Source organism: Arachis hypogaea, chromosome 3 (genome assembly GCF_003086295.3).
Source record: "Arachis hypogaea cultivar Tifrunner chromosome 3, arahy.Tifrunner.gnm2.J5K5, whole genome shotgun sequence".
In the NCBI taxonomy this organism is placed as follows: Eukaryota; Viridiplantae; Streptophyta; class Magnoliopsida; order Fabales; family Fabaceae; genus Arachis; species Arachis hypogaea.
In genome coordinates, this window is record NC_092038.1 from 26057550 (window position 1) to 26081569 (window position 24020).

The window sequence follows — 24020 nt, forward strand, 5'->3', positions numbered from 1 at the left end:
CGAAGAACGGGTGAAAAACGATTTAAAATGAGAAAGTTATGTCCGTCAGAAGATTGGGGGTTTAATCTGTGAATTCTGCAGTTTTTAACTTAGAAAATTTTTAGCAGAATAACCCCTTGCGCGTGGGCGCACTTGGCGCGTACGCGCCGATCTTCCAGAAAGCGCCATCCACGCGTGCGCGTGATGTGCGCGGGCGCGCCGATAGTGCTGCACCCAACGCCCAGCCATTTTCCAGAGAGTTGTGCCAGAACTGTGCCAGCTTTGTGCCTGGGGCACGAGAGTATCCACGTGTACGCGTGGTTGACGCGTGCGCGTCGATTTGGCAGATTTTTAATCCACGCGTTAGCGTGCATGACGCTTGCGCGTCGATGAGTTTTTAAGGACATCCACGCGTGCGCGTGGAGTACGCGTACGCGTGGCATTGTTTTCATGCCAAAGTTGATATTTGAGTTTTAAAAGCCAACTCTCATACTTCTAAGCCTCCGATCTCACCCCTTATGTATTAAATCATTATGATATGCTTAGTAATGGGAAAGGAACTAGGGGATGTGGTAACTTGCGAGTGAAGCAAGGGAAAAAGTTATGATCAATGGTGATCAACGATGATTATATGAGATATGGAGGATGACGGTAGGAGTACCGTGTATGCCATGAGCCAAAGGGCTATATTTATTGATAAATGGCTGGTTCTTGATTGAACCATGAGCCGGATGGCTGAGTTATTGCCGGGTCACGGCAAAGCCATTATTGATTATGGCTGAGTATAAATGCATATATGATTAATGAATGAATGTGTTAAATGGATAATAATGGAAGATGTTGAAATGTGATGGGTAACCCCGGGTAGTAGGCAGTGGCGTTGTCCACTTGCTCCGGGTATGAGACGAAAAAAGGATGTTTATGATAAATGAGTTAATCATGGAGTTTTGAATGAATGTAACTCTGATACCTGGGTAGTAGTAAGGGTTGGGGTTCGTCCCACTTGCTCCAGGTTAATGTTTGAGATTTGATAACAATGAGGATTGATAATATGAATTGAGATTGAATGAATATATGCTTAAGATACCTAGGCAGTAGCAAGGGTTATGGTTCGTCCCGCTTGCTCCGGGTTAATGCTTGAGATACCTGGGCAGTAGCAAGGGTTGTGGTTCGTCCCACTTGCTCCAGGTCAGAGATTGTGACGCCTGGGTAGTAGCGGTAGTAGTGGTGAATCCACTCGCTCCAGGTTGAGCTGTTAAACACCCGCCTGGGTAGTAGCCGCAGTAGTGGTTGTTCCACTGGCTCTGGGCTGAGCGGGTAGTAGCAAGGGGGTTGTAGCTCAAACCTACTTGCTCCGCAAGGGGTGTTTCTGTCCAATGGTTAGCTACCAGGACATGTCGGGTTGGCTATATAACCGACAGATGATATCATCAGCCATAGGGCAGGCATACATCATTTGCATATGTTTGAATTGTTTGGGTTTGCCTATTTGTTTTGGATTTCTACATTATATATGCTATGTTACCTGAATATGTGCTACTTGTTCTACTTGTACCTTATTTATGTATTACTTGTCTGTATTGCTTGTGTTTGTACAACTGAGAGATCCACATGTTGGTGTCGGCGTATGTTGAGGGCTGTTCTTGATGAGATGAATTGATGATGCGATTGTATGATGATGATGATTTTTGAATGAGATCATTTGAGCCCCCTGGGTAGACGCAGTGATGTGATTTCACTAGCTCCAGGCGAGAGTATGATGTATTGCTATAGAGTTGTTGAGGCAGAACAACTGGCGATGGTTTTGTTTATGATTCTGAGTCTGATTCGTGGAAGAATCAGCGAGTTGGGAAACATGTGTAACATGAACTAGATTTAGTATTCCCTTACAACAGTTGCCTATGTATGGATTAGTGAGAAACTAGGCTGGATACTTGGTGAAAAGGAGTTTAGGATGCTTAGTGAGTTTTTATTGCAGTGCATTGTATTTATTTGGCACTTTTACCGTACTGGGAACCCATGGGCCCGGGGTTCTCATTCCGTATATATCTCTTGTTTTTCAGATACAGGTCCAGGTGCTCAGAAGTGAGCTGTAGTTCGTCTGAGAGACGGCGAAGATATCTATTTTTTCTACTTTGTGTTTTGCTTAGAATCTCTCCACCTTTGTTTTGAAAAGATTATATTATGTATTGAACTCTTTTGGAACTTGCCTATAGAGGCTCTTATGTTTCCTTTGGGAGAGATTAGGATATACTGTTGTCAACTACTTTCATACTGTACCCTAGCCGGCCTAAACTTCGCAGGTCGCGACTAGTGGCTATTACTTATGTTATGTATATCTATCCGTTATCTATCTCTTAATCTCCTTTATGCTTTGTCCGTATATCGCTTTCGGTTCACGGTTTAACTTTTCATTGTCGAAACGTGAGTGATGCGTTTTCGCGATTTTATTTCTACTCTTTTCAGGCTTCTCGATTAATACTCCTTTTGAAATTACCTATATTTATATATTAAAAATCCACCTGAGAGTCGTACCACCGTAATGTCATTGACTTATGACTCGAGCATAAGGATTTGAATATTAGGGTGTTACATGGTACAATGAAAACATATATCGCACACCCGAATATTCTTAAATAGGAAACATTTTGCTATTGGCCAAAAGCTAATTGCATAGGAGAGAATTGATGGTAATTTTTTTTGTCTCAAATGAATAAGTGTTGTGGCATGTAAAATAGCATACCCCAAGCCGAGGTTGGGAGATTTGTTCTCATAAGTAAGGGTCTTGCAATTAACTGGAGGCGTTTAATAAGTGATTCTGCTAACCCATTTTGTGTGTGAACATGAGCTACTAGATGTTCAACGCTTATTCTGTTAGCCATATAATAAGCATCAAAAGTTTGGAAAGTAAATTTACCTATAAAGATGAATGGTTTTGATTGAATTTTTTGAAAACTGTGCTTTTAATCGAATAATTTGAACAAGTAATTTTGCAAATGCCAGGTTACGAGAAGACAATAAGCACATATGTGACCATCTCGAAGATGCATCTATTAGGACCATAAAATATCTAAAAGATCCATATGGTGGATGAGTAGATCCAAATATATCGCCTTGAATCCTGTCTAGGAATTCAGGGGAGTCAAATCCAATCTTTACTGGTGATGGCCTTAAAATTATATTTCCTTGAGAACATGCAACACAACAAAATTTACTAGATTTAAGAATCTTCTGGTTCTTTAGTGAATGTCCATGGGAGTTTTCAATAATTCTCCACATCATGGTTATTCCCGGATGACACAATCAATCATGCCAAATTATAAATTCATTTGGGTTAGTAAACTTCTGATTTTCAATGGCATGTAATTTAATTGCATTAATTTTAGTATAATATAACCTGGATGAAAGTGAGGGTAATTTTTCTAATATAACATTTTTATTTGAATCATGAGTTGTGATACATAAGTACTCATGATTTCCCTCATTCATTGTTTCAATATAATATACATTCTGGCAAATATCTTTAAAACTCAACAAGTTCCTTAGAGACTTGGTAGACAATACTGCATTATTTATTATGAATTTTGTTTCTCTGAAAAATAAAATCATAGCTCTTCTAGAGCCTTCTATCACTTTACGTGAACCAATAATAATATTAATATATTCTTCTTATGGTATAAGATGTATAAAATATATATTACTTTTACGAATGATATGTAAAGTTGCACTATTCGCAAGGCAAGCATCTTCACTATATGTCATTACCATTTTCTTCAAAGACAAATAATAATAATAATAAAATAAGTAAAAATCTATACACAGTAAAATTATTTTCTTGATTGAAATTATTTTTCTAAGAAGTACTGTACATAGTATCATATACTAAAAATATTATTATTATTATTATTATTATTATTATTATTATTATTATTATTATTATTATTATTATTATTATTATTATTTTAGAACTTGACACATTTAGTAATTTTGAAATTCATAAACATAAATATTTTATTAAACATTATTTATATACATCATACTTGAAACTCAAATACACAGGGAATGAAACTTAAAAGTTACTTTTTATATTATTTATTTACATGAGTACTTAACAAACCCACATATTAAACTTTTCCATCATTGATCAAATGACCAATATTCCCTTTAGAATCCTCAAAAAAATCAGATACTTTATAATAAGTGGTGTAATTTTCAGCAACATTCTTTGAAACAAAATTTGTCTCCTTTCCTTTGTTATTCTTTTTCAAAAATACTTGACAAAGATCAACTAGGTGCCTCGGGGTACGACAAGCACGCGACCAATGGTTCTTTCCACCACAATAGAAATATTTATCCTCTATTGATTTATTTTACTCATTGTTTCTTTCCTTATCCACTTTGGGTGAGATCCTTTCTTTTGAACATAATTTTTCTTCCTTCCATAATTTTTCTTGTTGTCAAAACCTTGTCATTTACCTCTTCTATAGTTATGATTTGCTTCATTTGCTTCAGGAAATGGAGTGGTGCCAGCTGGACGCGCTTCACGATTTATTAAAAGTAATTTATTGTTACGTTCAGCAACAAAAAGGCAAGAAATTAGCTCAAAATATTTTTTAAATTCGTTTCTCGATACTGCTGCTACAGGAGTACATTCAAGGCATGAAAGGTCGAAAACATTTTCTCTAACAAGTCATTATCAGTTATCTTTTTCCCACATAATTTCATTCGTGAGGTAATTCGGAACATTACTAAATTGTATTCATTTATGGATTTAAAATCCTGTAGAGGTAAGTGCGTCCACTCATATCGGGCTTGAGGAAGTATCACTGTCTTTTGATGATTATACCTTTTTTCAAGGTTTTTTCATAGATCTGCAGAATCTTTTAATGTGAGATATTCATTTTTCAATTTGTTCGTCAAAATGACGACGAAGGGAGATCATGCCTTTGGCTTTATCCTTCTAGGATGCATTATTTTTAGCCTTAATGGTATCTCTAGGATCCATTGAATCAAGATGGATTTCACCATCTAGTACCTATGATAAGTAGTATCAAGAGCATTAAATTCAAGATGAGAGAATTTTAACATAATAAAAATTTATTACCTAAGTCTTCATAATTTGATCAGAGTCTCATGTTGATAACGTGTTGTAGAATAAATAAATGAGAAAAAGAAAATAAATATAAAATAAGAAAGTGTAATAAATAGAAAAATCTACTATCAATATTCACCAATATTATTATATCAATGTAATAGAGACAATTCATAAATTTTATATATGTTGCAACATAAGAGAGAAAGAGATAGAGAAGTGTTTTTGTATTTATATATTGTTATGTATTCTTGTCTCAGAACTTATTCCTCTATTTATACATGTACAAGGTCATTCCTTTCAAACTTCATTAAATATAATTTCTCTTGAAAACCTGAGCCTCCCACCTTTGAAAAAATTGAACCGCTCATTCCTTGAAGAAAATCCCAGGCTATTAAATAGACATCCATCATGTCACAACAAAGGACAAATAGGTATAAGTTCACAAAAATTAATTACAAATATATTCTTGAAGTTTATATACGGTAGACAAATACATTTTTTGTCTATTTGTCTTCTCAAAAACAAACAGAAATGATTGAAGTGGCACTCTATGTGTCCATTATAGAATTATGTGTTTGTTTGTGACATGTCTCTAAAAAAGTAGAAGATAAATAGGTCTATGTGCTAAAAAAAAGTGTCATTTTGAAAAATGGCGCTAACACTTCAAATTGATAATAAACTTTATTGTAACACTATTATTAAAGTTTTTTTTGTTAGAGCTGTGTTCCATGAAAGCTCCAAAAAAAGAAACCAAAAATATCAAAATAGTTTTGACTTTTGATAAGGTACCATAATATTAAATGCTTTACATTTATATTTGAAATTATAAATATCCACCCTTAGTTATCATTTTGAGAATGCACTACCCCATTTCTTTCTTTTTTTTTTCTAGCACCATGCAAAGTTTGAACATACTCTCTAGAAGAAAAAAAAATTGAAAAAAAACCAACTTTAATTTCTCCGCAAAATGAACAGATTTCATGCACCCTATAATCCAAAGATCTAAAAAGTAAATTTAACCATATAAAATGTTCAGCTTCGTTACCTTCTTCACCTTAACCATAGAAATCATCAGCAATAAATTAAAGAAAAATACGATTAGAAAAAATGATAAAATTTCTACCTTGAAATTAAAATGCAATAAAAAATTTTAAAAAACGTTGATTATTCATCTTTTTTGTTGCATTTAATGAAAAACAATAATTATACTTTTTTTCTTTCATCACGGTGGTTGGAGAAGCAGGAGGCATGGACAGGGTTGTTGGACAAGTAACCGACAGGATCAGACGAACCTGGGTTATCGCCAGCCACGACCAAGAAGGACGAAGAAGGAGACAGACAATAGTGATGAAGTGTCATGAGATTCCTGAGACTCGCACTCTTCTTTATGATTGCTCCATCCGTTCATTTTCACACCAAACATCTTCACTTTGCCGCTGCCATGGTTGGAACATGTTTTAGAGTTGTGGCCGTTGTTACTACAGTGTGAACACATGACCTATTTGCCCTCTACTTTTTTAGGACATGCTACATTGGCATCATAACGGATATATGGGTGTCACCTCAGTTATTTCTGTTTGTTTTTGGAGAGGAAAATAGACGGAGACACGTATTTGTCTGTCATTTACAAACGTCAAAGATGTATTTGTAATTAATTTTTATGAGAACCTTATTTGTTACAATTTTAAAAGTTAGAGACCTATTTATCTTTTTTTTTTAAAAAATCATTCTATTTGAGTAATTTTTGTCAAATAGATGGTTTATTAGGTAATTTTTGTCGAAAATGAAAAAAAAAGTTTGTTGAAGATTTTGATGAAGTAAAGACACTATCACAGCAAAATTTTTTTGGTTTATATAAGCATGGAGACATGAATAAGAAGATAAATACTTGTAATATACATAGATACAAAATATGAGTTTTGTGTATAGGAAAATTATTTGTAGATGATGCCTTTGATTTTTCCTATTTTGATGAGGAAAAAGAGATGAAAAAAGTGTTAAGTACGATTTTGGTCACTAAAGTTGCGTTTGGTTTGTGTATGTATTAAGACATAGACATTGAGACATAGACACTTGAGACATAGACATAAAATCTTTGTATTTGTGTATGGTGTTCAGATATAATAGACATGACATTAGGAGAGTGTCTAATATTGTGTTTGTTTTAAAGAACAAGACACTACATAATTAGTAAAAGACCATTTTCTCCCTATAATTTAAAATAAAAATCAAATAATTAAAAAAACTACTTCAGGAACTTGCAAATTGCTTCGAGGATTTCTCCCCCCTCACCTCTACCCCCAAAAATCTCTCTTCTAGCCTTCTTCTTCGCCGTTGGGTGAATCTTTTATGGGCGCATCTTTGTGTGGTTCTTCTTCTTCTCCTTCTTCTTTTTCTTCTTCTTCTCCTTCTTCTCCTCCTTCTTCTTCTTAATTGTTGGGTCATTACTTGCAAGTCCATTTAGCCAGCGTTGCTCATAGAGTATTGCTCATCGATGGAGAGCGTCGTGTGTTGATATCTGGTTTTATTCATTACCGTCGAAATACACCAAAGGTGCCACTCTCTTTCTTTATATTCATATCAATGTTTCTTTGTTATTTTCAACAGAGCATATGATGAGTTTTTGGTGCCATGAAAATGAATTAGTGACAAAATTAATAATTTCTCATTGCTTCTCAAAGTGTAATGGATATAAAATTATCCTGACAAGGATTGAAAACTTGAAATGCTATTACATCTTGTATGACCCATTTAGAGTGGATAGCATAAAATATAATAAGATTTTTCTACAATTAGCTGAAGTTTATTACAAATAATGTTTAAAATTAATTAACCTCACTACACATAGGACTTGTTTAAGCATATAACTCTTATTTTATATATACGTGAATGTGATCCTTGCCACTACCCCCATTCTTGAAGATTGATATAGTCCCAAAAGTATTCCAAGGAACCATTAACCGAGAATATGGCAAGGTAACCAATTTAATTTCATAGGAGATTATAATCTTTGAAGTCTAGAATTTTATATATATGGCAAAGTGATTCTTACATCAATAGTGGGAATTGAGCTTAAATTCTTACAATCATCTTTGTAACAAGCTAGGTTAATTTTGAATTCAAGGCCAAGTTCTTATTTTCTGTTGGGAGTATCTATAAGGCTCCACCACTAATGTTGAAGACATCCTTGAGATCTGAAGAATAAAAGGGTGACATGAAAAGTGGAAGAGGGAAGAGATTGGATGAAGAGGGGAATTGTAGGCTGGTTGGTGTGGCAAAAGTTGATTCAATTGATTATTTTCTCTTGAATTCCTTCCTTGCCCTTCCAACTGAGTGCCTTGCTGACCTCAATGCTGTGATCTCAATTTCTGCCACATCTTAAAGAAGAGATCATCAACACACTTTGGACATTGTTGAAACCTATTTTAATTCATTTCGTAATCCAAGTTGAAAATATTGAGTGAAGGCTTAAGTGAATTCATTATACTATTAGTAAAGAAATTGCTTTATCTTTATAAAGTACTAAAGAGGAGTGAACTTTATCTTTTTCTTTTGTTATTGGATTCTTTAGTTGTGAACTGTTCAATTTATTGTATTACATTTATCCCATTTCAAATAAGCATGACTTCAAGAATGCATAAGGAGCAAACAAAGAAAGAAAATCTCAAGGAATAAAACTACAAGAGGAGAAGACAAAGTGCTAGTATCTTATGATGGCTGTTGGGAATATTAATAGACTTTGAAAGTTGTATTTTTCTTTTGTGATATTTGGCTTTGTATCTTTACAATGAATCATGACAAACAATAGCATAAGAGTAAACTTGGTTTAGCTTTAACAAATACACAATTGATTGCTGGGTCCTTCTTTTGTAATGAAATTATATGAATTGAAAATTCAATGGAAAGTTGTTTCTATGATGTTTACTTTAGTTTGCTCTGTTTCTTTTTTTTGTTTTTTGCTAATAGTATTTGGAGTTATATCTTGTATGATTTGCACAAATATGTAAGTGCAGAAATTAAGAATTCAGGTTATAAACATCAACACAGGATTAAGAAAACCCAAGTTGTAAGCAAGACTTGATTCCAAATATGCAGAAGTGCATAAATTTTTGAGACAATATTACACAATACAATTAATATTCACCTGATAAATAGATTCAGTGCAGAATATTAACATAGATAATGTAAAATTCAATAGAATTTTGCAGTTTTGCACAAATTTAAGTGCAAAGTTGCACACACTCACCTGATAAATAACTTAAGTGCATAAAAGAGTTGCAAACTAGCTAGTGTACTTCACTTGATTAGCATAAGAAAAAACAACATAACATTGAAAAGTCTAATAAGGTTTAGCAAAAGAGACCATAATAAGTTAACAACTAAGACCACCAACGACACCCAACAATAGCTAAAAGTTTTCCATTATATCTCGTGCGAATGCCGCCTTTTCTTCGTCCAAACTCCAAAAGGTTGTCTTTAATTCTAGATTTTGCACAAATTTCTTTACAATTTGCATGATCTCCATTGTGTTAAAACCAAGACTCTTAAGCATTTGGCCAAGATTCACTTGCTCATTAACACCAGACATTGCATTGGCTAGTACCTGCACATGCTTTCCTTGATCCTCAACCGCAGCTTTAAAAGTTTCAGCTAAGTTTGATAGGACTGCAGCATCATTGCTTTTTTTAGTTGCAGTGTGATGTCCTTGATTTTTCTCACTTGACGAAGCAAATGAGGTTGAAAAGGTATTGGGTAGTTCGCTCTCGGTAGCTGCTAAGTCCTCCATGTCAACATCGTCTCCGCCTAAACCCAAACCACCAGCTGTGGCCACAGCAAATGTAGAGCCCAATGTGACATCTTCTCCAACATCTTTTCCACTGCATGCATCAAGACCAGTAGCTCTATCCTTGCCAAAAATTCTCCCAATACGTTCAAACAATGGAAATGGCTTGCCTAGAGTGTAAAGTGTAACATTGCGACCCTGTACAACATAAAACAAAGTGTACAATTACATGAAAATTAAAAAGTACTTGCAAGAAGAATGATTAAATGCATAAAAATTACTGTCACACCTTTCCACAACCTTCTAATACTTTTTTACTATTCACTTCAACACACATCTTTTCAGAATTCTACCCACAACCACTACAACCCAACATCTCAGCCACAAACATATATTTTTCTTTCAGGAGCTTGTATTTGTTTCTGATGTACTTCACAGTGAGACCACATCTAGGAAACTTTTCATTCATCTTGTTCACCAGCTTTTGAAATGCCCCTGGCTTAAATTGACTGGCAACTGCCCTCTTGCCTTCAACAACCAATTCCTCCATGAACACCACAAATTGTTCAGTTTCTTGTCAGTCCATTGGCGGGGTGTGGAGGCCATTTGCTGCTAAATAATATTTATGCATAATAACAAATAAAGTAAACCATGGCAGCATAAGTACTATCAAAATTCGAGTTCAACGGTATTAGAATTATCTTTAAAATTACTTACAGCAAACTGAAACCTATTAGCAAATTTAGTGAAGAAAAGTACTACCACGAAATTATAATTGTAGTACAATTAAAATAATCACTAGCACAATATTAACATACTTCAAAGATTTCAATACTATTCTAGAATTTTGACATCTCTTGAAACAATTAAAACAAACCCTTGTCTAATTATATGTTTAATTAGAATACAATTTATGAATCTGAGTTGGTAAATACATATTGCACAAAGAAAAAAAAAACTTAAATGAATTCAAATACAATAATTTATAGTCTAGGACAATTGCAAACATAACAAAACTAGCAAAGATAAAAAAATCTGCGCGCCACGTTCTCCTCTCCATATTTCCCACATCTCAGTTGCTAGGTCCACATGCCATTGAGTCCACTCATGGCTACATTTCACAACATCAATTGTGTCAGCTTCATCAACTATAGTATCATCTCCTACGGGTATGTGTTTTGGCAAAAGAATTACATCTTCTTCGAGATCAACATCCATGTTCATAAAAATAAAATTTTGTACAAACAACAAGCAATAATAATGTGGCTTTGAACCCTAATAGAATAGAACGAGGGACTTCGTAGAATTGCTCGTCTTTTCTTAAACAACCCAAAGCACCGCTCAATCACATTTCTAGCCGAAGAGTGCTTCTTATTAAATAACTCTAGACGATTTTGTGGTGCCCGATGACCTTGAACCCACTCGTTCACATGATAGCGAACATTTCTATGAGGAGAGAAAAATCATTTCCCATTGGTATAGCCAGCATTGATGCACGGAAACTTGTCTCTCAATAAATCTCCCTTCGACAAGTATACCGAACTGTCGTCAAGTAAAAACTCACAATAGAGTGAGGTCGAATCCCACAGGGATTGATTGGTTAAGCAATTTTAATTGGAGGAATGTTCTAGTTGAGCTAAGCAGAAATTGAGTTGAGAATTGCAAAAAATTAAATGGCAGGAAAGTAAATTGCAAAAAGTAAATTGCAGAATCTTAAATGGGGATTTGGGGAGATGAACATAAAAATAAATGGCAGAAAGTAAAGAGAATGGGTAAGATCAGAAATGGGGGATTCATTGGACTTAGGAGATGTTGCATCCTCCGGATCAAGTTCATTCTCATCTTTTCCTCAATCAATGCATTCATTGATCTCCTTGGCAATCTTAGATGATTGGATCCCAATTCCTTGGCAACCCAATCTCTCTAAGCTTGAACAATTGCCCAATTCCTTGATTTAATTACTCATGGGAAGAGATGAAGTATGGTCACTGATTATACCACATGTATTTCCAAATCAAAGTATTGGGAGGATTATATGTCACTATATCCGTCCAAACCCCAATTTGGTCCAACATGAGAAAGTATTTCAAGCATGATCTCCTCATCCCTTTTCCAAGGCTCAGAGGAGGTCCAATTATGGAGAGTTTCTTTTCCAAGACAACTAACCAACTGATTTAAGATCAAAAGCTTTCTAGTAAATCAAGAGAAAAGAAAGAAGAAGAAGAATAAAAACTATAATTGATCCATCAAATTACAACAGAGCTCCCTAACCCAATGAAAAGAGGTTTAGTTGTTCATAGCTCTGGAAATGGAAGATGATAGAGAAGAGTACATTCTCTAGTAAACTAGAAATTGCAGAAAAAGTAAATATACAGAGTGTAGTTCTCCAAAATGCCAAGCTTCTTTCTAGTTCAAAACTACTCCTATATATACTACTCTTCTTGATCGTCTAGTCAGCTCTTCAAGTCTTGGATATGGGCCTTTGATCTTGAGTTGAAGCAGTTACAATCTTCAGTGGGCTTAGCTTTGCTTACAGAAAAAGTGTGAGTCAGGCATGTGTGGACGTTAGTTAGGACGTTAGTGGTGTTAACGTTGAGTGAAAATGTGGGTTTGAGAATGTTAGTGACGATAACCTTTTTCACTAACGCTCCAAACCAATTTGATCCACGTTAACTTCAACGTTAGTGGCACTAACGTGACCACTAACGTTGCCTTTTAGTCATTCGCAAACGTTATTGGCATTCACCTTTACCACTAATGTTGCCTCTCAGTCCTTCGCAAACGTTATTGGCATTCACCTTTACCAATAATGTTGCTCTTTGATTCTTTTTCCCACGTTAGTGATCCACGTTAGTTACATTAATGTGGCCCTTAACGTGGGCATGTCCAAGCTTCGAGAGCGTTAGTGACACTTACCTTTGTCACTAACGCTTCAAACGCCCCTTCTTCCCACGTTAGTGCCTCACGTTAATTGCATTAGCGTGACCACTAACGTGGTGGTGATTGCCATCTCCAACGTTAGTGACAAAGGTGAGTGTCACTAACGTTGGTCTATCATTCCTTGCTCCACGTAACCCTTCACGTTAGTGGTCTTAACATGACCACTAACGTAGGCAATATTGGCTTAGTCCAACGTTAGTGACAAATGTGAGTGTCACTAACGTTGGCGATTGCTTTCTCCTCCTACGTTAGAGTTCACGTTAATTGGATTAACGTGACTCTTAACGTGGCTAAGTGTACCCTTTTGGAACATTAGTGGTATTCACTTTTACCACTAACGTTGGAGCTCCCTTTTTCCTCCACGTTAACTACCACGTTAATGTAATTAACGTGGCAACTAATGTGGGCTATAATGGCTTCGAAGGTGTTATTGGCGATCATTTTTTCCATTAATGCTGAAAGCTTATTCCAATTCCACGTTAGTGGTCACGTTAATTAGATTAACGTGGCTGCTAACATGGCTCCTTCTTGCTTCCTTTGTCCTGAAATCAAGCAAATAGAGTGCATCAAAGCTCTGTTCCAAGTCATGAGATCATGCATTATCCATTTTATCATTCAATTTTTGCATAATTCTCATGAAATCATGTAAAGTTCACATTGTTTGCTTGAATCAAGATGTAAGTGTATATCTACCCAAAACTTGCTTATTTACTAATAAATTGCATAAAACTACCCTAAAACAGTAAAGAAAATATCAGTGAAACTGGCCAAGATGCCCTGACATCACAACATCAAACTTAAAGCTTGCTTGTCCCTAAGCAAGTACTGAAACATAGGAAAGATGAATGAAAGAACAAGATAAACAAATCATTATTATAGAAGTCAAGTTCTTGGCTTATGGGGTTTCATGCATAGCAACTTAGGTTCTTTCCTTTACTGGTTTTCAGGTCCTCATCATGCTCTTGAATACTTGCTTGATTGCATCCTATGAGACTTCTTATTTGTTGATCCTCCCTTCTTTTCTAGGGTTTATTGCATTCTTGGGCTAAGTACTCTGTGAGGGGGCGACTCTTTAAGATAAACTTTCAGCCAACACTTCCGAACCAGTTGGTTCAAGGTGCTAGGTGTTGAGACACCCCTAAGGACCTACTCCCTCAAGTCTCTCTCCCCCATATATGCACACCACAGGCATATGGTTTGTTACTTTTTTTCTTGAGACCTTGGTGTCCAGCACCTCTTTGGGTTACTAAGTGCTCTGTAGCAAAGGTTGCTCTTGATAGTGGACTTTCAGCTGATAATACCGAGTTAGTTAACCCAAGTTACCAAGTGATAAGGCACCCTTGAGAGCTTATTCATCCAAGTATATCCCTTCCACAGAAGCACCACAGACACATGCCTCAAGATTCAAACCCTTGGTGCCTAGCCTTATTTCTTATTATTTTTCTTTCCTTTTCAAACTCTTATTATTCTTTTTCTTCTTCTTATTAGGATCTTGTTGTTTGGCTAGTCTCAATAAGATGTGCTTCAAGCATGTGCTTTAGAGCATATAGTTGCCTATATACCTTGTTGGTGAACCAACTTAGCTAATCAATTACCATACCACAAACATTGAGAACTTACTCACAAGATAAACCCCCCACTCTTGTTTTTCATAACATTTTCTTTTATTTGACTTAGAGGACAAGCATACATGTAAGCAAGATGAAAATGAAAGCCAGGGACTTAGACCAGCACACCTTAGACCTAAGCAATGAAATCTTAAAGGCAAAATTGAAAATTCCTAAGCTATTATGGAAGCATGTTCTATTTCATACATGATTTTTCTTATTTAAAACTTGAAAAAGATAGAACGAAGAGGGAACTCCACCACCTTTTACTTATTGGAATGCTCATGCTCTCTCTCTTGTTTGTCTTCTTTGTGTCCACTTACACTTCCCTACATCCGTGTCATTCTGGCTCTTTTCCAATCTTCCAGTGCCTTTCTTACTGATTCATGACTCCTTTCAGCTCTTTCTCATTCCTCTCGTGCTAATTCATCCTTTACGTCCTCATATCTTGTGATCCCAGGGTGTAATATAGCCAGTTGTCCGACTAAGTATCTGAGCCTAGCTTGAGTGTTTACATGATATCCAGTCTCACTCATATAGATTCCTTCCGAGAACGCTCTGTATTCATCGAAAAGATCTGCATGTTCTCTTTGTTTCCGATGCATCTCATGAATGTGTGCGCCTTGATGTACTTGGATGTTGATTAGCTTTTGGATGGCTTCTTGTTGTTGATCTTGCTTTTGGTTCAACCTGTGGAAGGATTCACCCCACTGTCTCTCTTGTTCCAGTTGCTGCTCCATCAATTGCTTTTGCCACTCCCCTTGTTGATTCATCCATCTAAAGAATTATTCTTCTTGGCGATCCATCATTTGCAGTTGAAGCTCCTTCTGTGCCCCTTGATTCTCTATGTATTGCCTAGACAAGCCATTAATAGCTTCTTGTAATTGGTGCATGTCTAAAGTGGTTGGGGCTTGCTCCTCTGGGTTTTGTCCTTTTTCAACTTGATGGGCTGGCCTCTTTCTTAGTCTTCATTGAGGTAGGGGGTGCAACGGCATGCATCCATCGAAGAGTAATTAGGATGTCGACTTTTATCCACTCGGGGTTTCCATCTTCGAACACCACCCCAGCCTTTGCGCACAGACGGAAAATAGTGCTAGGGTAGCCTAACCTTCCTCCAGAATCACTTTTCTCAGCGAACTTCTGAATGCCCTGAGCTATGAGTTCGTGAACCTTGATCTCTCCCCCTTTGAGTATACATTGTACCATTGTTGCTCTCTTACGGTTTACCTCTGAGTTATTTCCGGCGAGAAGGATGGATCTCCTTATAATTTCGAACCACCCCTTTGCTTCAGGGGTGAGATCCCCTCTCTTAATGAATTTGGGCTTCCTATGGGAATCTCTTACCCAATTCGCTCCTGGTATGCAGATATCTTCCACAATCTGGTCATAATTGGGACTGCTATATATTCTGGATTGATAGCTCTCTTCTGCGAATGGTATGGTTCGTAGCTTTAACACCCTCATGATGTTCATGGGACTAAAATCCACCGTCATCCCTCTTACGAAGCTTATATAGATTCATCTGCCCTATCATACCTAACCGTATTTGCATAAAACTCTCTTACAAGAGTTGCATTTACTCTTGTGACCGGATCAGTGAGGAGCTCCCATCTTCTCTTTTCCACCTTCTCTGTGATTTTGGGGCACTCAGTTTTTGTGACTTGAAAGCCTAGCTCATATATGATCTCTTTCTCAGCCATCCACCCAAACTGTAATGCATGGTGAAAGGTTCTAAATTTCTTCTCATCAAAAGAGGGTTGCTCCATAGGCTCCTTCCCTTTTCTTCTTTTAGAGCTCGATGATGCCATGAGTAACCTTTGATTTCAAATTTGTAGAAGTATGGATGATTACAGCTTAAAAGATGTAGCTATGGGAGTGTGTGAGAAAGCTTTTGATGGGAGAAGAAGTGTTGAGTGTGTATTCTGAAAGTGAAGAATTGGAATGGAAGGGTGTAAAGTGAAGTGGTATATATATATAGGAGAATGGTGGGTGATTGAAGGGTGTGGATTGATGGTACGGCTTAATAGTGGACGGTTGGGGTTTGGCATTAGATGGGCACACGAATCACCACTTTTATGAATTGATTGGTTCGGTCTCCAAGGCTATCCTGCTCCCAATGTTGCATGGCAACACTTCCCAAGGTACTCCCCTTGAAGACAAGTGTGTAGTTCCTTTGGTGGAGTGGCTGAACCCCTTCATTTGATTGTCCCATCAGTTCCCTCCAACATTCTCTTCAATTCCCTTGCAAGACAAAAGAAAAGAGAAATTAGTTTGAAATGCGGCGGAAAAACAAAAATGGGAGGCTAGCTACTTGTTTTATTTTTTTATTTTTGCTTTTGACTAACTAAGTGCCATTCATGAATGCAAACCAACCGACTAACTAAGTGTTCATTCATGCAACATTGGTGACACCAAACTTAGTTTGTGAGCATGTGGTGTAAAATGATTTGATTAAGGCTCTAAGATTGACATGATATGAATTGTGTATGTGCCATCTTAGTGTGCCTTGAACACCAAACTTGTTGTTCACTATATGCTGCATATAAAGATTCTTCTAAGTGCTAGTCAAAGTTGATTTAGAATTCATGAACTTACTTTATTAACTACTATTAAAGATTTAAAGGAAAGGATATAAAACATGGGTTGCCTCCCATAAAGCACTTTTTTAACGTCATTAGCTTGACGGTTGTCCTTTGTCAGGGTGGTTGGTAGTGCTTCAAATCTTCCCCTCTTACAGTGAATCTGTCTCCATTGGCTTTATTAAGAAGCTCCACATGTTCTAAGGAAAGAATTTTACTGATAGTGTACACTTGAGGCAGCTGAGATGGGATGGTGGGGAGATGAAGTAGGATAGGTGGAAAATAAGAAGAGATCACTTCATCTCCTGGAGAGAAATCCTCTGTAGGGATCTTCTTGTTCCTCCATCCCCTTGAGGCCTTTTTTCTTGTTCCCCTTGATGTTGTCCTGCTCCTTGTGGTTTTGTTTTTCAGGAAGATTTTGTTGCTGGTCTCATATAACTCTGGTGGGTCTAGCTCCTCTTGGGTTACACTTGGCTGTTGTTCCTTCTGACCACATTGCTTGTTAACCAGAGGGATTCTCAGGTGTATTGTTTGTTAGCCAATTTGATGATTACGTCTGTGGGTGTTAACTCATTGATTTGAAGCTTTTTCATGAGGGATAGAGGCATTAAGTTGATGCTTGCTCCTAGGTCACAGAGTCCCTTATCAATCATTGTTTCTCCTATAGCACAGGGGATGTGAAAACTCCCTGGGTCCTTCCTTTTTGTAGGTGGCTCTGTTTGAATGAGAACACTGCACTCCTTATTCATCACTATTGTCTGTCCACCCTTCAGTGAACTCTTTTTGGTCAGCAGCTCCTTTATGTATTTGATGTATGAGGGCATATGCTGGAGAGCCTTAATGAACGGTATGTTTACATGAAGAGATGCAAACATGTCGAGAAACCTTGAATACACTCTCCTTGCTACACCACCTTTGAGCCTTTGGGGAAAAGGTGCATATAGGTTCAGAGTCTCCTCCTTTTTTAGCTCCTTCCTGTGTGTGGATTGGGTGCTAGATTTCTCTCTTCATGCTTTTCCTTTGGATTGTCTTGAAAGTGTTATGTTTGTGTGTTTACTTCTTCCACAATCCTCTCGTCACTTATAGTGATCATCTTGCATTCTTCCCATCTTACTTTCTTTATTTCTCCTCTTGGGTTCTTCTCTGTATCACTTGGAAAACTATCAGTAGGCTTGGAAAACTGTTGAGATAGATATCCCACTTAGGACTCCAGCCTCTTGATGGTGTCTCCCTGGTTTTTTATATTGGCTCGCACTTCATCCTTGAATACTTTGTTGTCTTGGACTTCCTTACATATACCTTCAAGTAGAGTCTCAATTTTGGAGAGTCTGTCTTTGTTGGTGATGGTGGGTTGAGGTTAGGAGGTTGAGAGTGGTCATGTTGGTTTTGGTATGGATGTTGAGAAGGGTGGTTATGTGGGTGTTGGTATGGTGTCTGTGTTGAGTGTTGGTAGGTTGCATTGTTGTTAGGGTTGTGGTTGTGGTGTCTCTAGTCTTGGCCTTGGTCTTGTTGATTTCCCCACCCAAAATTAGGGTGGTTCTTCCAACCAGAATTATAAGTTTTGGAGTATGGATCATGGGTCTGCCTGGGTGAGTTCCCAACATATTTGGCTTGTTCCCAGTCGCCTTCTTCTCCTGTATTCACTCCTTCTTGAGCTGGTGATGAAGTGGTAACCGCTGCAACTTGGTTCTCTTCCATCTTCTTAGTAAGATCAGCTAACTGCTTGGTGATCGTCTTATTTTGAGCCAGCAGTGCATCCATATAGTTTAGCTCCATCACTCCTCGAGTGTTGCTCCTTTCAGAAGCATAGAAGTAGTCATTCTCAGCTACAGTCTCAATGACATCTATGGCTTCTTCAATGGTTTTCTTCTTGTTTAGAGACCCCCCTGATGAATGGTCTACGGCCTTCTTTGATTCGTAAGAAAGACCTTCATAGAAAATGTGCAGTTGAACCCATTCATTGAACATGTCTGGTGGGCATCTTCTTGTTAAGTCTTTAAACCTCTCCTATGCCTTATAGAGAGTTTCACCATCTTGTTGCCTGAAGGTTTGTACCTCAGCTCTCAACCTGTTGATTTTTTTAGGAGGGTAGAATCTCACCAAGCGTAGATTGTGGACATCTCTCTCCCCCCCACCCTCTTGCTTTCCCTCTCAAACTCAGCATCTCTAGCTCTCTCTCAAGCTCTCAAACTGCATTCACTTTTTAAATTACCACCACCATCAACACCAACATCCTCCTTTCTTCTCCTCTCCCTACCGCCATTGACGTTTTTGGCCTCACCATTGCAAGGAATCGAAGTAATTCGTGAAACAGCAAAAGCATTCCATCAAGAAGCTCGAATCATCGCTGAATGGAACTACATGCCCGACAGCGCTCTGGCGCTAGCGATGAAGGCAACGATCGAGAAGACGAAGAGAAAGTTCTTGAACCGCGGTAATCAGGGGTTGTTGTGCTGTTTCGATAGGTTCCATCGAATTCTGCAAACAAATGTGTTTTCAGAGAACACGTGATTTAGGGATCTGGAAGAGGATGAGGGTTTGTGATTTGGAATTTAGGAGAGGGAGCCTCATGCATTTTTGAAAGGAGAAGAGTCTGAGATAGAGATTGGAGTGAATCATGGATCGAAGATCTTTGGGGAGAGAAGCAAGGTTGGTGTCAGGCCATGCCTCAACCTCTGGTATCGTCACCTACTTTCATCTTCGCGAGCTTAGTTACGCACGAGCCATTGTCTCCAATTCTTACTGCGACTAGTCGTTGTTCTGCTCTTACTTTCTTGCTGCTGCTGTGGTGACATTGCTTTACTGGTGGGGTTGTACATTTTGTACGGTGATGATGCGACGGTAGAGTGTGAGTGAGAGGAGAAATGTGTTTTTTTTGTACTTTTTATTTTGTGTTCATATAAAATAAAGAGTGGAGAGAGTTGTTTTTTAAGATTTTTAACAAAGTCAACGATAGGATAATATTTATACAATTTCAAAATATTAGGGATATAAATTAAACGATTAAAATGTTAGAAATAAGTTTAGAATTTATCTCAAATATTAGGGATAAAAATTAATATTTTATTCTCTTTTGTAATAATAGATGATTGTAGTTCAAGTCAAATAAATCAAGGTTAATTGGTTCGTTTCTCCGAAACAACTCAAGAAAGGAATAAGTTCGGGTCTAGATTCAAATATGATTCATTCAAGTTTGATATTTTTTTTTTGTTCATACATAACTTTTTTTAGACAATTTATTCATTCTTTTGTTTATTAGAGCATACTTTTGTGTTTATTTAATTTAGAATATATACACCAGGTTCGGTTTCTGTTTAAGAATTTTATATGTTCACTCAGCACAAATTAATGTGTGTTTCTAGATCATAATTTCATTGCATTTCTCTGTTTGAATTCTATATAGTTTTTTGTGATCAGTTAAAACTTAATCTCTTAGATTTTTTTATATTTTCAATGATAATTTTTTGTATTTTCTTTGAATTCGATGTAACTTTTTTTAACGTTAGATTAAGATTTTATATTTTCTTTCAATTTATTTATATGTTTTCGTACATTAATTTTGTGTATTTACAAGAAGGCTATTATTAATATTATTCCACAACAGGTAAAACTAGTGTATGTATCTCTGCAATTTAAAAAAATATTTAATATTTTATTTATATATAAGATTTTTTGATAAAAAATAATTTTTAATATATTTAATTTTAAATTAAGTCTACTTTATATTTTTATTTATGCGAATACTAAACAATAATACATAACAAAAAATTCATAGAATAATTAGATTAATTAAAGAAAAAGACATAATATACAATAATTCAATGTCTTAATTTCTATGAAAAATGTGCATACATATTTTTTTTGCCTCTAACATTAATCGTTCCACATCCATAGGCCATATCTTTGTTCCTGTATCAAATAAAATTTAAATATTATTTATATAAAAATTTTAAAATATGAAAAAACACAATTAACAACAAAGAGATACCAATTGATTAAAAAGTACATGAACATCTTAATTTATCAGAGACTTCTCTATACACAATATTAATTGTGCAATTCTCAAAGATCCCCCATGATTCTAAATTAAAACATTTATCCCTTGCTTACTTTTAACTTTTGATAGTATCACATATAACTATCCGTGCGTAAAAACTGATCTTGATAAGTACAAACTCACTTTTCAACATCTATCCTTCAGCCTCGTTGATTGTCATACTAAAAGACACTATCAATGAAAATTGTCTTTTCTAAAACTTTATTAGAATGTTGTCATTATTTGGAACCATATTCATTCCTGGGATTAATGCAATTCCTCCTATTTTAGTCCCTGTTAGTATTTTGCATTCAACCAAGTGATTCCCAAATCTCCTATCTTGTGCTGGTCTATGTTCCTAAGTTGCATCACCGAAACACCAATATTAAGTGTGAGTTTATGAAGTAGAAGACCAGAATGTAATACCCGGTCTAACCGAAATTAATTAAATAATGAGTTAAGTAGGAGCGAATATGATTGGAATATTTGGCAATTGGAATTTGATGATTTAAATATAATATTTGGATTCAGTGAATTTTTCCGAGTCGGAAGACATAGTTTTCTGCGTAAAAGCGCGCAGTGGAATTTTGACCGACAGTACCGGCTGAGACCTGTCTGGTACTGCAGCTGAGAAAATTGATTATGAGTAAATAAGATTAAGAAATGATGAATTATGATTAGGGGAGGTAGAAATATTTAAAGTGCGATTTGGAGCGCTAATCTTAAAGGTTTTGGCCCAAAATTGGGCCAACGGACAAAAATAAGTGAACCGGGCCTAAGTGGGCCCAAGACCCAACATATATAAACATTAGTTATGAGCATTTCAGCTCATTTTGCCCTAAAGAAGGGGTGTTGGGCGCTGAAATTGGGAGAGAGAAGAGAAGAGAGAAAACCTAACTCTCTTTGATCTTCAAACCACCATAACTTGAGCTACGGAGCTCCGATTGACGAGCCGTTTGCGGCCACGCGTCGCTCTTCTCATCCTCTACAATTCTATCTAAGTTTTGTGGTGAGTATTCCATTCATCTCTGCCCAGTTTTCGAAATTCCCCACTGTTACACGTTTTTGGGAAGTTAGTGTTGAAATCTTGTGATTTTGGGTGTTTAGGGATACTCCAACATGGATTCTAAGTGGGTTTTACCCCTACTTCATATGGGCTGAGGTAAGAAGTGCTCAAACCCTTGTGATTTATCATCTTTATGAGCCCTAGGTTGATGTATGTATGTAATATTGGTTATGTTAGTGCATTTGATGGTTTTGGTGCACGATTGGGAGATTGGTGTTGCTTGAGGAGCTTTGGTGAGGCTTGGAGCTAAGGTTGGTGGAGACTTCCAAAGAAGAGGCTCAATTGATTTGGCTACAAGAGGTACGGTTTAAGTTTCATTTAAGTACCGTGTGGTGTGATGAGAATTCCTAGGCTAGATGCCCCTAGGATTAAGTTTGGATTGTGTAAATGGTTGGTGCTAATATGCATAGTTGGTATGTAATGTGAATTAATGATTGGGTTGAGAATTGTGTGGCCTTGTATGTTTGGTGTATTGAGAATTGAATGCATGGGGTAATGAGTATTGATTTGTGGTTTATGCTTTTAAATTGTGAAATTGGGCCGGAGGCCGTGAATTTTGGGCCGGAGGCCGAGAAGAGGTAAGGAAGGTAAGTTGATGTGTGCATTGTATGATGACACAAGTGATTGGATGAGTTTTAAATAATGAATGTATGAATGATTGTGTTGGTCATTGAACAATAAGTTTTGAGGAGTTGAAGTGTGGAATTTGGTAATTTTGGTTGAAATTATGTAGATGAGGTATGTTTGGTTTTGGTTGAGATATATTATGTGGTCATATATGTAATTACGATTATTGATGCCTTGAGGATATGATGATGCATGAGAGATATGTATGTTGTGATATATGCTTGAGGAATGATTAAGGTTGATTTGTGGGTGAAACCACGTGATAGTGAGTATGATATTGATTATGTATAATGATGACTGATTGGAAATAGTATTGTTGGAAATTGGGATGGGGAAGGATGTATGACATGTTAATGTGTTGTAATTTCGCCATTTGTTGAAATGGGTAAAAATAGTCATATGGCGGTTCTGTGAATCGTGGTAAAGTATTAATGTATGAGTTGAGGAGGCTTGATGCTGATTTTGGTATATTTTGATTGATTTCAAAAAGGGTTAAAATTGGCATGTTTTGGTTGATTTTGAAAAGAGTTGAAAATGACTTGTTTTGAAAATGGCACTTTGTGGTTTTGTATGAAAAATATGGTTTTTGGGCATACTTTGACGGGACATAACTTGGACTACGGATCTCTATTTTGTGCCAAATCTGTTTAGAAATGAAATTGGATTCGGGATGTCCATGCCGTTTGAAGAACGGGTGAAAAACGATTTAAAATGAGAGAGTTATGTCCGTCGAAAGATTGGGGGTTGAATCTGTGAATTCTGCAGCTTTTAACTTAGAAAATTTTTAGCAGAATGACCCTCCACGCGTAGGCGCACTTGGCGCGTACGCGTCGTTCTTCAAAAAGGCACCATCCATGCGTGCGCGTGGTGTGCGCGTGCGCGTCGATGCGCTGCACCCAATGCCCAGCCATTTTCCCGAGAGTTGTGCCAGAGTTGTGCCAGTTTTGTGCCTGGGGCGCAAATGCACCCACGCGTACGCGTGGCTGACGCTTACGCGTCGTTTGGCTGTGTTTCAATCCGCGCGTCCGCGTGTATGACGCATACGCATCGATGAGCTTTGTGGGCATCCACGCGTGCGCGTGGAGTACGCGTACGCGTGGCCCTGTTTTCATCCCAAAGTTGATTTTTGAGTATTAAAAGCCAAATCTCATACTTCTAAGCCTCCGATCTCACCCCTTATGTATTAAATCATTATGATATGCCTAGCAATGAGAAAGGAGCTAGGGGATGTGGTAACTTGCGAGTGAAGTAAGGGGAAAAGTTATGATCAATGATGATCAACGATGATTATATGAGATATGGAGGATG